The sequence below is a fragment of the Vulpes lagopus genome, chromosome 8 (genome assembly GCF_018345385.1).
Source record: "Vulpes lagopus strain Blue_001 chromosome 8, ASM1834538v1, whole genome shotgun sequence".
NCBI lineage: Eukaryota > Metazoa > Chordata > Mammalia > Carnivora > Canidae > Vulpes > Vulpes lagopus.
The window spans coordinates 77912230-77925665 of record NC_054831.1 but is presented as its reverse complement, the minus strand read 5'-3'; positions in this window follow the sequence as shown (position 1 = coordinate 77925665).

Below are 13436 nucleotides of genomic sequence, written 5' to 3'. Positions count from 1 at the left end.
TCATATGAGAGTAGACAACAGGAAAGCCCCAAGTGACAGGATATTACTTTATAGCAAAAGCAAAAAAAAAAAAAAAAAAAGAACAAAAAGATCATCCATGCCGGAGCACGCTCCGAAACTACTACTGACAATTTCATTTCAGCTGCACAGGCTAATGTTTCCAAGAGGGCGACTCCGAATGTGTAAACGATGTTTAACACCCTCGATGGCTGGTCTCCAGGGCTCACCCCGCCGGTGTGCCCCTCCCCGCCCCCAACACACACAGAGACACCCCAAAAAGATGAAGAAGAAGAAGAAGAAGAAGAAGAAGAAGAAGAAGAAGAAGAAGAAGAAGAAGAAGAAGAAGAAGAAGGAAGAGGAGGAGGAGGAAGAGAAGGAGAAGAAAGAGACCCCGGTAGGAAGAGACCGCGGAGCGCGGGGCGGCCAGGGCGGCTGCGTCTCTAACCCAAGCGCACAAATGAGGAAGGTGGGCGGCGGGAGGGGACCGCTCGCACCCGGGGAAGGAGGACACTTTGCAACTACAGACGGCCTCCCGCAAGGCCGGGCTGGTCCCAGCCGGGGGACGAGGCTGTCGGGAGGGGAACGGGAGAAGCAAGCAAAAAAAAAGAAAAAAGAAAAAAAATGACAAGCCGGAGCGCAGAGCGGAGTTTGGGGCTGTGCTCCAGCGCGCCGCTGCTCTCTCCCCTCCGGCGCTTGTCTTTGGCTTCTCCCCCTCCTCAAGCCTCCCACGCCCGGGCTGGCTGCAGCTTCCTCCCTCCTTTTTCCCCCCTCGAAGCTGGAAAAAAAAAAAAAGAAGAAGAAGCAGCAGCTGCCCGGCGCACTCAACCTGCGGGCCGGAGGTCTGCTCGCCGGGCGGGCTGGGCGCGGGGACAGCGGCCGGCGCCGCGTCCTACCTGGTGAAGTTGGGGCTCCCCTCGGGGTGGACCCGGGCCGCGGGGCGCCGCCGGGGTGGGGTGGGGGGGCCCCGCCGGCCTCGCTCGCTCGGCCTCGCCCCGGCTCGCTGCGCCTCGCTCGCTGCCCGCCCGCCGCCTCCCCTGCGCGCCCGCTCCGGTCCTCCGACTCCCACTACAGCCTCATTCCAATATGGCATCCTCTCTGTGCGCATGCCCGGCACTCTTTTTTAAGATTATTATTTTGTGTGTGTGCAGCGAACTCCTTCAACGACCTTTTCCAGCGCTCGCGGAACGGCTCAAAGCAATGGGGCTGCGGGACGCTCGCGAGTCCCGGCTGCGCCCCGCGGTGCCGCCCCCGCGCCTGGGCGCACGCCCCCCCCCCCGCAACACACACACACACACACACACACACACACACACACACACACGCAGGCACATTGCACGCTCCCACTGCCCCCTCCTCCTTTCCCTCGGCTCCCTCCATACACGATCCGCACAAAGTTCCCATCACAGGCGTTTCCGCAAGCCCGTCTGCAAGGGAAATCTGGGCCAACTCCGCATCTCCCTGGACACTTTGTTTCCCGGGTTTGCAACGCCCCCGAGCACCCCGTGCACAAACTTGCGCTTTATCCGCCGCAGGCTGGTTGGGAGCGGAGAGAAAGTGCAGCCTCTCCGCCGCCTCCGCCCCGCCCACTGCGCTCTCTCCTCCCCACCCCCGCCCAGGGCACTTAAAATGGAATCTTTTCTACGGAGATTCAGACTTTTCCCGGTCCCGCAGGGAAAGGCTGGAAGGGGCCAGAGAGAGGTTTTTCGAGGAAACGTGCCCCTAGGGGGAGGAAATGAAGTTGGGGCTGCTCGGGCGAGCTTGCAGCTGCGAGCTGCGAGCTGCGCCCCCCCTCCCCCGGGCAGGGCGCAGGGAACGAGGGTCGTCACGGCGTCTCCCGGGGGTCGTGCCCGGGCCTGGGCGCCCGGAGAGGGCACCTGGCCCTCGCTGGCTATTGTAGGGCGGGAAAAGAATCCTGCCCGAGAAAAAAAAAAAAAAAAAACGTGGCCTTCGGAGACTGTTGCAGCGAAAGGGAGGCAGCGCCGCGGGAGGCCGGGCCGGGTTACCTCCCTCTGCTCCCCCGGTGCCTGCCTCCTCCCCCAGGCACTCTGCCCGGGGCGTGGGGGGAGGTCCCCAGAGGACCTAACCTGGCCTAATGCGCGGTGGCTAAGCGGACACTGAACGAAATGTCCCCAGTTGGGAAAAGCTGGCGACGCCCTGGTGAGAAAAACGGGAGAACTTACATCGGTGGGCCTCGCTGTACTGGGGAGACGCTGTCAGGGGCAGCAGTTTATTTCCCAGGAAACTAGAGATACGGACACGTTTGGTCAGGGGTTTTGTTCTATTGCCAGGGGCTGTAAAATTCCCCACCCCACCCCCGAGTCTCCCAATTGCGTGTGCATCCCTTGCCTACGAACCCCTGTCGCCGCGCCCCTGCTTCGGTTCAGGGGGTTAGGAGGACCGTGCGCCCCGGGCCTCCCGAGCTCTGGCAACTCCACCCACCTTCCCGGGGGCCTGGCGCCCCAAGTGCGTCCTCCGGGCCCGGGGGCTCCGGCTGGTGAGCCCCTGCCCCCAAGGAGAGGTGGACTCTTTCGGAAGAGCCGGGGACACCGCGAGGGCCTGGGGATGGAGTCCGGGGGTCAGAGTCTGACTGCGCGCGGGAGCGCCGGGGTCCTGACCTGGTGGTTCCCCTCCCCGATGGCGGGGACCGAGCTCGCCCAGAAGATCTGCAGGAGGGACGTGCGAGAAAGGGCTCTCGCCAGGCCACGAGGTAGCGAGTGTCCCTCCACGGAAGGGTGCATGGGGCTCGGGGATGCCCGGCGGGCGCTGGCCCCAGTGAGACCCTGCGCACGTCCAGGATGGGGAGACGGGATTTCCTTACACCTTGGAGAGCGCTTGGAGAGGTAGGGAACGGCTCCCTCCGCCCTGTCTCACCTCTCTGCGGTGCCACCTGAGACCCAGGAATTTCAGAGGGCTCACACGGTTCAAACTCCAGCCCCAGTTTGCATCGTCTCCAGCTTTCGGGTCCCCTCCTCTGGGGGACACCACGCTGGAACCCCCAGCTCCTTCACCTGCAGCTCGCTGAAGCCGGAGACTCCTTAGACCAACCTCACCCAGTCCCTACACATTAACCCTTTCGCGCGCTCCCCCGAACTGCCTCCCTCCGTGCCCCGAAACCGCTCCACACTGAGTGAGAGGGACGCTCCGAGGGCCCGGAGGAATCCAGAATGTGGACTCCAGACAGGCTCCTGGGCTCTAGCCCTGGGTGTCTGGGTGGCTGTCATTCACGCCGGTCACCTCGCTCCTTCAGCACAGTCTGGACGGGAGGGAAGGAGCGAAGGAGGCGGGGGACCAGCCCGTGCCAAGAGGACCTGCATGGCTGCAGACGCGACCCGTGCGCCCTTCTCCTGCACGGGCTCACCAGCTCTGCCCAAACCCTGAGCGCGCCGCAGCAGAAGGGCACTGAATGCCGCTTGGCTGCGACCGGTGCTGCGTGCACTCCGGCTGCTGGGGTCCCCCGGGATGGGGCACACCCAGGGGGTGAGCATCCCAGACCCCGCTGCCTCGCGGAATCCGGGGGGCAGAGGAGCGCTCCCCACGCAGGACTTCCGGACCGCCCGTTTACCCAAAGAATGAGTGTTCCCTCTCCCCCAGCCAAGCCCTGGCGACGTGAGCTGCAGCCAGCCATTGCGTCTCCAGGCTTGTTTACCAGTTTTAAGTCATTATCATGCTCAGAACGTTAGTTCATCAAAAACAAAAAGCAAATGCAAAAGAACACCTAATCCCTAATTCGATGGCCTGGATATGCATCACCTTACCGTTAGTTCCTCCCGAGTAGTGGAGTCTCTATGTTTTTGGTATTCAGACCTCTAACTTTGCCCTTGTGACGAGAGGAGTGCGGGAGTTTCATTTTTTGTACCTAATGAGATGAAGAAATGAAGTCATGAAAGCCGTAGGGCACAATGGTTCTCACATCGTCACCACAAAGACGCTCAACGTGGTCTATGGTGAAATTTCTCGGGCTTCAGTAACCTACTTTCGCCTTGCTTTTTCAACGGGACCTCTTGAAAGGTCTTTGGCTTTCTATTTTTTTTAAAGATTTTATTTTTTATTTATTTTTTCATGAGAGATGGGGGAGGGGCAAAGACCTAGGCAGAGAGAGAAACAGGCTCCATGCAGGGAGCCTCATGTGGGACTCCATTCTAAATCCCAGGATCACGCCCAGAGCCAAAGGCAGATGCTCAACCGCTGAGCCACCCAGATATCCAATATATTGCATGCTACCTCCATTCTCCGGTAGCCAAGGACACCAATGAGGCCAATGAAAATTGGTTAGAAGACCCCCTGAGCCAATTAAAGTGGCCACTTCATCCCAACCCAATGCCTTCTAACTTCCATTTTTTATTTCAAAGCCAGACACTTTGGGAATATGGGTACCCAGGTGTAGAATCCTCCCTAATCAATTAAAGTTGAAGGGGGGGAAATCCAGCATAGTTAACCAAGTGTAAAACCTGGTGAAAATTGTGAATGTTTCAAATTCAAGAAGGCATGATACTTTCCAACTCAGAGAAATTTAACCGTGTAAATCTCAAGACTAGCCATACCAGGTTTCTCTATATATATTAATATTTTCTAAAAATCTTGACAAAGAAAGAAACTTTTGATCACACCATTGGCTGTCACCATTATTTAATTCCCAAATAAAGGCTAAACCATGAATTACATGACTTTTAAGATGCACCCAGACATCTCAGTTATGCTTTGGAAGGACTTTGGAATTCTTTCCTATGAATGACGCTCGACTTATATAAAATATTAAAATTATATTTGTTAATTGGGAAATATATAGATGTTATTTCCATTTGCTTGATGATACAGCACAAATTAGGAATAAAAAAATAACAGCTGAAAAGTTTCTTTCTCGTATACTGTGGGTTCCTAAAGCGTTACTCCACAAAAGTTATTGCTGAAGTGCTTAAAATTCTACACATATTTTTAAATTTTATCAGTGCTATCTGTGACTACTTAAATCTTTAGTCTTCACACCAAGTAAAATATTGATTAATTTGCTCATAATTATTTCATGATTAAGTTATCATTGCCCACTGAGAAAAAGGAAATGCCCTAGGGGCACCTGGGTGGTGTAGCAGGTTAAGCTACAGACTCTTAGTTTCAGCTCAGGTCATTATCTCAGAGTCATGGGATCAAGTCCAGCTACAGGCTTCTCATGGAGTCTGCTTGAGATTCTCTCTCTCTCTCCCTCTACCCTCTCCCACTCATGCTTGCCCTCTCTCCCTCTCTCTCTCAAATAAATAAGTGAATCTATATATATATTTAAAAAAAGAAAAGGAAAGGAAGAGCCCTAAAGAAGACAACTATTATGTTTTCTTAATATAGTGAACCTCTAAGGAGATAATAAACATACTATCCTAACACAAAAACAGGAAAGAAATCTCCTAAAAATCCCCTAAAATAACCAAATATTTGAAGAATTTGTGCAATCCTCTCCCTTACTAGAAACTTGAAAGCTCAACGTAGTCCTAGGCTAGTAAGATGGTATTTTTCCATCACCTTCCTACAGTCATTAAGCATGAAATGTAAAGACACTCCCTCCCTATGTTTTCACCCTTTCCCCGATCCCCAGCTGAAGCACTGAGCTCCAGTATCAGGATTCAAATGACCTCATCACTGCTTCATCACTAATTCCCTTTGCGACCTATCTAAGTCAAATGACCTCTCCAAGTCATCTTCTCTCATACATAACAAGAAAAGAAAGAAAGAAAGAAGAAAGAAAGAAAGAAAATGCCTCTCTGAGCCATCTTCTCTCCTACATAACAATAAATAAATAGATAGATAGATAGATAGATAGATAGATAAATAAATAAATAAATAAATAAATAAATAAATAAATAATTGGACTAGATGTGCTACAAGGTCCTTTCAAACTCTTAAGAGTACTTAGCAATCTACCTCAGGCCAAAGTCACAAATTGCTTTCCCGTAATATTCTAACACCATCTCTGCCCATTAGAAATGGCTAAGGTGTAAAGAGGAAAAATGAAGAAAACATGTGGAGAGAGGGAGAAAGGGCCTTTTTTGCCCTACTACCCTGAAATAAATGTTTGGTCATCAGGGTCATCTTTCTGCCTCTTTTCTTTTTTTTCTTTTTTTTTTTTTTCTGCCTCGTTTAGATGACCCTTGTGTTTTCTATTTGCTGCATGGTTTTTTTTTGTTTGCTCATAATAGTGTCAGGGCCGAGATAAGTGTACTCGTAAGAGTCATTCTGGGGGGATCCCTGGGTGGCACAGTGGTTTGGCGCCTGCCTTTGGCCCAGGGCGCGATCCTGGAGACCCGGGATCGAATCCCACATCAGGCTCCCGGTGCATGGAGCCTGCTTCTCCCTCCGCCTGTGTCTCTGCCTCTCTCTCTCTCTGTGACTATCATAAATTAAAAAAAAAAAAAAAAAGAGTCATTCTGGGAAACATGGGGCGATGGAGATGGCTATTTAAATGCGTAAAGAGCACTAAATGAGTATCATGGTGAGTAGTGGTCCACAAACATATCACCTATCACACAGAGCACTTTCTCATACATTTCCAGAAATCTCAGAAACCCGCTAATGCTTCTTATCTAATTTGAAGGAGTTTCAGGCTTCCCTGGCAAAAGATGAAAAACAAAAAAAAACAAGCAGTACAGTATACAGGGCATATTAAAAACTGCATGATGTCTGAACTCCCCTATGACATTTATTTATTTTTATTTATTTTTTGTATATGTTTTTATTGGAGTTGGATTTGCCAACACAGTATAACACCCAGTGCTCATCCTGTCAAGTACCCCCCCTCAGTGCCCGTCACCCAGTCACCCCAACACCCAGCCCACCTCCCCTTCTACTATCCCTTGTTCGTTTTCCAGTTAGGTGTCTCTCATGTTGTGTCACCCTCTCTGATATTTCCCACTCATTTTCTCTCCTTTCCCCTTTATTCCCTTTCGCTATTTTTTATATTCCCCAAATGAATGAGACCATATAATGTTTGTCCTTCTCCAATTGACTTACTTCACTCAGCATCGTACCCTCCAGTTCCATCCACGTCGAAGCAAATATTTGTCATTTCTAATGGCTGAGGAATATTCCATTGTATACACAGACCACATATTCTTTATCTGTTCATCTATCAATGGATACCGAGGCTCCTTCCACAGTTTGGCTATTGTGGACATTGCTGCAAGAAACATTGGGGTACGGGTGTCCTGGCATTTCACTGCATCTGTATCTTTGGGGTAATCCCCAGCAGTGCAATTGCTGGGTCCTAGGACAGATCTATTGTTAACTCTTTGAGGAACCTCCACACAGTTCTCCAGAGTGGCTGCAACAGTTCACATTCCCAGTACAAGAGGGTTCCCCTTTCTCCACATCCTCTCCAACATTTGTAGTTTCCTGTCTTGTTAATTGTCCCCATTCTCACTGGTGTGAGGTGGTATCTCATTGTGGTTTTGATTTGTGTTTCCCTGATGGCCAGTGATGCAGAGCATTTTCTCATGTGCTTGTTGGCCATGTGTGTGTCTTCTTTGGTGAAATTTCTGTTCATGTCTTTTGCCCATTTCATGATTGAACTTGTTTGTTTCTTTGCTGTTGAGTTTAATAAGTTCTTTTTAGATCTTGGATGCTAGCCCTTTATCTGATATGTCATTTGCCAATATCTTCTCCCAATCTGTAGGTTGCCTTTTAGTTTGTTAACTGTTTCTTTTGCTGTGCAGAAGCTTTTTATCTTGATGAAGTCCCAAGAATTCATTTTTGCTTTTGTTTCCCTTGCCCTCATGGATGTATCTTGCAAGAAGTTGCTGTGGCCAAGTTCAAAATGGATGTTGCCTGTGTTCTCCTCTAGGATTTTGATGGATTCTTGTCTCACATTTAGATCTTTCATCCATTTTCAGTTTATCTTTGACATTTATTTAAAGAGCAGAGACGATTTATTTGTGAAGTGCCATGTTTTCGACCGATGGCTTATTTCTCCACAGAGGGAGATGACCACCCAGACAAAAGTCACAACCAACTTCTGAGGCTACTTATATAAGTGGGTGCCTGGTATCACACACTTCACTTGGGAATCTTATTTTATATCAGATAGAATGTTCTGTTCTACATCTTGCAGCCTTGCTTCCAGCCACATCCAGAAGCGAGGAAGGAGAGAGAAGTTTGTACATTGGCTGCCCAACAGGGCCTAACTCTCAAGTATTGGTCTCTTATTCTTCTACCACAAAAAAAAAGGAAGAGGGAATTTATTTAGTACCTACATTGTGCCTGACACTGTTTCAGGTGCTTTTGCATACCTGATAGCATTTAATAAATTGTTTTAAAATATGTTCTAAGCACATATTTCCTGTACATACAATGCAAGATCATGATCTGCTGTCACTAGGATACATGAGTGTGTCATTCTTTTCATGGTGCTGGAGTTTCTTGGAATCATTCACATTCTCTCTAAGCAAGAATATTTATTGAGCAAATGTTGACCAAAACATGCATGCATGTGTGCATGTACACACAAGCACACACACACACACACACACACACACACACACACACCTGGCACAGGTCAGGATGTGATTTATGACCTTGGAACAGTTTCGCCTCTGTATGTTAACTGGCCTGAATGAGACTGAACTCAACACTCTGCAAAACTATAAAGAGTCCCCTTGGACTTATAACACGATATAGACTAAACAAATTAAAATAGGCAACTGAAATCCCACATCAAGCAGTGGGTTTCATGTATAAGCAAGTGGACAATTTTTATATGCACTGCCTTAATAAACAAATATCCAACTATAACATACAGAGAAGAAATGCCAGTGTTCAGATGCTGTCAATCCAGTTTTATTGTAGCTTCAAAATCCCCAACCTGTTTGCTTTCACTGTATAAATCACTTCAGATGATCTTACTACAGAATAATCATTATCATGATCAAAGAAGTAAGTTAATAGACCTATAAAGACTTGATTTGCAGTGCCATCTACTGGAAACAAATGACTCGCTTTCAGATTTTATATATATTATTTTTTGTTGTTTTTAGTGGAAAGATGTTAGGAATAACGGACATCATGAGTAAGAGAAGAATTGGGTTCTTAACTATATTTGATTACATGTAACGATCTGGAAGCTCTAGTTTTAAATAAACAGAAATATATTCATATCAAATCACGTATTCTTTAAATATCTTATAAAGTACTTAGGTGCTGCTTTGAAAAAGTAAAATCTTTTCCAATCTTTAAGATGAGTCATTGTAACTAGATTTTTAATAGAGTACTATTTTTTTCTTATGGATACAGTCGATGAATTCTTGGAGGTTTTAATTTTAATTTCACATCTTGCAAAGACTTCTCAAGGTTTCCCAAATCAATTTCTTGAAGAGGTAAATATTTTAACATTTAGATACAAGAGCAAATTAACTAATGATAAATAAAAACAAACCTCTGCTTATATTTACGTATTTGACAGATATTTACTGAGTACTTCCTATGTACCAGGCTCTGGTACATGTATATATATTGAACTCTCCATGATGAAAACTAAGTACCAAGGGGCATGAATATCTGTTTGGTTCACTGTTCTTAGAGGCTATAACAGAGTCTGGTACATAGGAAGTGTAAACATGTCCTGTGGAGGTTAGTACAATGGAAAAGAGAAAATCAGGGGAAGCTATAGAAAGTGGCAATGAGGTCAAGTAGGGAGGACATTTGCACGGGAGGGGATCAGGGAAGCCCTCTCCAGTAAGGCAACATTTGAGCATGGGCTTGCATGGGGGAAGTAAAGTACATCAAGGAAGAAGGAAAAGTAAATTCAAAGGCCCTGAGATTGTCTTGTCTCTATTTCGAAAAATAATAAATATGCAACAGTTTTTTTGGATTTTATTGGTTGGTTGGGACTTTTTTTTTTTTTTTAGAGAGGGAAGGGGAGAGGGAGAGAAAGAATCTCAGGAAGATCCCACACCCAGTGCAGAACTGGGCAGGGCTCAATCTTACCACCCTGAGATCATGACCTGAGCCGAAATCAAGAGTCTCATGCCTAACCACCTGAGCCACCCAGGTACCCATCAAGGTTTGATGATACTCAACAACATGAGCATAAACTGTTAACTTGTAACGTCGAAGTTAAGCAAAGAGTACTTAGTACTTCCAGATGAGAAACCACAATAAAATCATCAGTTCAAATACTTCCAAATCCCCAAGGGATCAAATCCAATTTTCCTGTGTTTCATCAGATTCCCAGGTGGAATGGGACCGTAAAGATCATCTGATCTAATCTCCCTTCTGCCTAACATTTGCCTACATTGTCCTTAATAGTCACCCAGTCTGTGTTGGGACACCTCACTCTTTACTCCCTCCAGAGACTGCTAGTTCCATCTTTGGACTGCTCCAACTTTTCACAAGTCCATACTTAACTGAATAAAACCCATTTCTCTGTTCCCTGTGCTGGGCTGGGCTGGGCTTGCCCAAGACCAGGAGAAGGCCAGAGGGTCCCCTCTTCTTTTGTCTCACTCTGTAGATAGCCTCTATAGGCAGGAATTTCACCCATGTTCTAGGACCTGTGGCTTTGCACCTGCCTCCTAATGGACGTACCGTAAATATCATATCTAGAAATGAATTCATTCATCATCATGAAAATTATCCCACCTTCATAAAAACTCCTCTAGCGCAGGGTAGTTTCTAAGTCTTGTCCTCACAACAAGGGAACTGTGTTTCCCTCAAAAGTCTTTAAACTCATGGAAATGGAGTAGTGAACTCAACTGAAAGATTCAGTGTTTTAGGGCTCTTCCTACCTTTCATTGCTTGCTTGGTTTGCGGTTGTGCTGAATCAAAATCAATTGTGCTGAAGTAAATGAAAACAATCTGGAAAACATAATTAGTTACAAATGAATCTGAGTAAACTATATAGTAACCTTGCTGAAGGCCAACTTCATCTGGGTAGAGGATTCACAGCAATGGCTAACCTTTGCTGAGGACCTGCTCTGTGCCTAAAACTCTTCCAAGTGCTATACATCTACTAACTCATTCAACCCCACAGCAAACCCAAGGGCTGGGCAGTGTTGTTATGTCCACTTTAGAGATGGAGGAGATGAGAGCCTGGGAGGAAGGAAGCAACCAGGTCACGGATGAGCATTAGCATATGAACTCAGGCAAGCTGACTCTAGGGTCTGGGTTTTCATCCCCAAAACCATATTCCCGTTATTTGTAAGAATAGAGATAGATCTAGAAGTCTAAACATCATGTATGGAGTGGGAGATTGAAGAAGCTTGTGTCTTTTAGCAGTAGAATTAAAAAGAGGGACCAAGGACAAGTTTGGGAGCAATGTCAATGTAAAAAAACCAGGGGGAGGAGGTCATTGAAACATGGAATTGTGACCGTGACCTTGAAGGTGACCTTGAAGATCAAAAGTGCTGAGGACCCTGGGAAGGTAACAACAGCAGCAACAACAAAGAACTACCATTTACTGCCTGTACGTGCCGTGCTAGGCTCTGTGCTAAGTGGTTGGCTTGCATTTGCCTTAATTAATCTTCGTAATACCCTACAAGGCATTTACTATCGTCACGCCCATCTTACAGGTAAGGAAACTATGACATAGGCGACTTATACGATTGCTTAGGGTGGCTGAATAGTGAGTTGGCCAAACTCACCAGGGGCCTTCAAAACACTCCCTGTTTCTGCAGAATCCAGGCCTACTCCATGAGGCCCATGTTGGAATGGAAAGAACGCAGCTTTGGAAGCCAGAAGGACTTCTACTTAAATCCCAGTTTCCCACCATCTCCCTCTTTCTTCTCCTTCCCTCTCTAACTCCCTTCTTCCCGCTGCAACTTACCATGAGGATTAAATTTCTCTTTTAACGAGAGATAGAGAGACTGGCATGTAACAGAAACTTAATAAATATTACCTGCTCCATCTCCTACCATCTGCCACCTGCTCCAGATACGCATGCTTCATAAACCGTTAATACAGTGTTGAAATACTTTTTAATTCACATTTAATTCTACATTGGATGATTGAATCAGATCATGCCCCAAATCTGTTTTCTCTATCCCATGATCTTGTACCCTGTGTGATCTCTATTCCAGTTTTCTTCCGCAGGGAGTGTCTGCTCCCTATGAGCATTATCCTTTCGCCCATCACTCAATAGTTTCACTGTCCTGAAAATAAGAATAAAATATTCCAAAACAAGAACATGGCTAGTAATTGATTCATAGGATATTAAAGGGCTTTAACTCCTATTCTTATTTGGAACAAAGCCTTCACATGTACCAATGCCATGTTACTTTTGTGAAACTTTATCAATCCTTTGGATTTGAATAAATTGCAATGCCCAATGTAAAAAGCAGACAAGGGTGCCCATAGCATGTTTCTGGACAGATTTGTTTTAAATTCACATGGGATCATGATAATGAGTCACAGAATAATACTGTAGTCCTCCCCCAAAAGTTACAAGAAATGAAGAGACTTAGATTCAAATCTCAGTGGTGTCCCTTGGTAGATTCTTAGTAAGTCAGTGAATTTCTCTGAGCCTCAGATTTACCAACTGTGGAATGGACATAACTCCTTACCTTATGGGATTGAGAGAAATAAGGAAAGAGCCATGTACCCAGGGACTGGTGCAGAGCTTTGATTTGGATGCTAAGAAAGAAAAAAACAAACAAAAAAACCCAAAAAACAAAACCACATTTCCTTTAGTCCTTTCTCCCTTTTTGTTTAATAATAAACCACATTTCCTATTCCAAACCATGAGTCAAACAAAATCATAGACAGAGGCACGTTACAAGGCTCTATAATCCAAGTCACTATAAATTTTTACCTGTTTTATTCCAGGCATTGAGCTAGGCACTATTTGCTTTCACATTTGTATTCGTGTTTCACACTGCTTTGGGCTCTTAGAAAGAAGAGAGCTACAGAAACTTAATGTATGGCTGGTATTTCTTGGGAGTCTTTGTTAGTTTTCCCGTTCGCTCATAAAAAGAAAAGAAAGAAAGAAAGAAAATCTGCAAAACCAGGAAGTTCTTTGAGACAGAAATATCTCTGTCTTCTTTTCTCTTGACCCCAAGTAGCATAAATCACATGCAATGAGCCAATATTTTCTAGTTAAAAAAAAAAAAATACTGCATTTTTCCCCCCTCTTCATTGTACTTGTCAACTAAAGGAAAGCTTTTGACAAATTTTCAGTAGTGAAAAAAAACAGTTTCTAAGATCAGAACCAGGTCAGACATTTGCCAGGGTAATGTGTACACAGAAGGAGCTCATGAATGTCGGTGGAATTCAATCTCGGCTTTGACATTGACCCGAATGTAAACTATGAAGTGATGGTACCTCCGTTTCCTCTTCTGTAAAACGAGCGTGATATTATCATGCATACACTTTTGGAAAGATTGTATGAAAGTCATTACAATTTTGTCACTTTTTTAGCTTCTTGGAAGAAGAGGTGACAGTAAGGATTTGGGTTTTTTAAAGCAAACTCG